Source organism: Nanorana parkeri, unplaced genomic scaffold (assembly GCF_000935625.1).
Source record: "Nanorana parkeri isolate BGI_ZX_2015 unplaced genomic scaffold, ASM93562v1 scaffold380, whole genome shotgun sequence".
Lineage (NCBI taxonomy): Eukaryota > Metazoa > Chordata > Amphibia > Anura > Dicroglossidae > Nanorana > Nanorana parkeri.
Window position 1 is genome coordinate 664,494 of NW_017306648.1, and position 2,028 is coordinate 666,521.

Here is a 2,028-nt window from a genome sequence, read left to right on the forward strand (position 1 = left end):
TGAAGGAATTCATCAGATGGATCTGTGGCTTTTTAATTATGATATTCATCAGTCTGATGCACTTGATGCAAGTAAAGTTCATTCATTTCTAATATATTAGCCAAAAGTACCTCATTGCAGAGACACCATTAGCCTCCCAGGGGGTCCATTGTAGGTAATTTGCCTATGCATTTCCCTATGCAGGGCAAAACTAAAGGTTCCCTTTAAAGGAGAACTATGGGGTTAGGGCATTTCCCCATAGTTCTCCTAAGGGTAACGGGAGCACACAAATTAGCGTCCTCCCGTCACCCTAAGCTCAGTATACCGCGAGCTGCAGCTCGGTTCCGCCAGTCAGCGCTGGAGGATCGGAGCAGGGAGGGGGGAATCCAGTCCCTCCCCTGTCACGGCTCTCTGATCGAGAAGTGAGCGAACGCCGGTATGTGTTCGCTCACTTACCGATCTACTGAGCCGACCTGTGACAGTCTTATTGTCACAGGTCGGCTAGAACTATGAGGTGAGTGAAAAGCACTCACCTCATAGTTCTCCTTTAAAGCAGGCCCCCAGAGAGACATATACTTCTCTTTACTTCCCCACTGCTCCATTCATTGCTGAGACTGTGTAAGGTTCAATCCTCAATCCTGGTCAGAGCTTATACAGGGCTGGGGACTATCTCCCTCATGTGATGGCACTGGATGTCTGAGCAGCCCCTCATCAAGCACCAGCCCTGTCATGTGCATGGAACTTAGGGAAGCAAGTAAATTGCTCCACCTTACCCAGAATTACCAGGCATTTCTCCTCTTCCCTGCAGCAAATGGAGCATTGGGGGAGCGAAGAGAAAGCAAAATGAACCTGTTGCTTTGTCTTGCTTAAGCAAAGCTCAGGTCCACATTAAGGTAAATATACACAGGGCTCATGATTTCTTCCTAAATGATCAAAGATTCATAGAATTTCTTTATAGTGATTTATCCATATACTGAAATGAGAGCCAGATATTTTATCATCAGTCTCACACAGGAAATGCTGAACTCCAACAAACATCTAAATGTACAATTCAATCAATTAATATACATGCACACACACACACACACACACACACACACACACACACACACACACTATTCACTTGCTTCTGTTCAGCCACTCTTCGGATTCACACAAACCTACCACACTAAATACCCAGAAGGGTGACATCTGCTACAGTTAAGGATTACTGTGGTGTCACCTCCTCATTTGCAACATGCTGAATGGATAATGAAGGAGCAGCAGCCAACTGATCAGGCCAACCCTGTGGTCTCCCCTCCTCTTAGCATTTTCCTAGCCATCAATTAGGATGACCAGACTTGTCCCCCGCACTAGCTGGGGCTGCCAGTCAGTCCTCTGCCTGACACAACTATGTTCTGCCTGGAGCAGGGAACCTGGATGACCGGGCCCCTCCCCTGCCTAACAAAACTCTGCTCTGCTTGGAGTCTGGGCTCTTTCCCTGTCTGACACATATATGCATTAGCTGGAGCTGGGAGTCTGGATGACTGGACTCCTCCCTTGCCTGACACAACTCTGTATTAGCTGGAGATGGCAGTCAGGGTGACTGGACTCCTCCTCTGCCTGACAACTCTGCTCTGGCTGGAGCTGGCAATCAGGGTGATTGGGCTTTTCCCCTTCCCAATAGAACTCTGCTCTGGCTGGAGCTGGCAGTCAGGGTGATTGGACTTTTCCCCTTCCCAATAGAACTCTGCTATGGCTGGAGCTGGCAATCAGGGTGATTGGACTTTTCCCCTTCCCAATAGAACTCTGCTCCGGCTGGAGCTGGCAATCAGGGTGATTGGACTTTTCCCCTTCCCAATACAACTCTGCTCTGGCTGGAGCTGGCAATCAGGGTGATTGGGCTTTTCCCCTTCCCAATAGAACTCTGCTCTGGCTGGAGCTGGCAGTCAGGGTGATTGGACTTTTCCCCTTCCCAATAGAACTCTGCTCCGGCTGGAGCTGGCAATCAGGGTGATTGGACTTTTCCCCTTCCCAATACAACTCTGCTCCGGCTGGAGCTGGCAATCA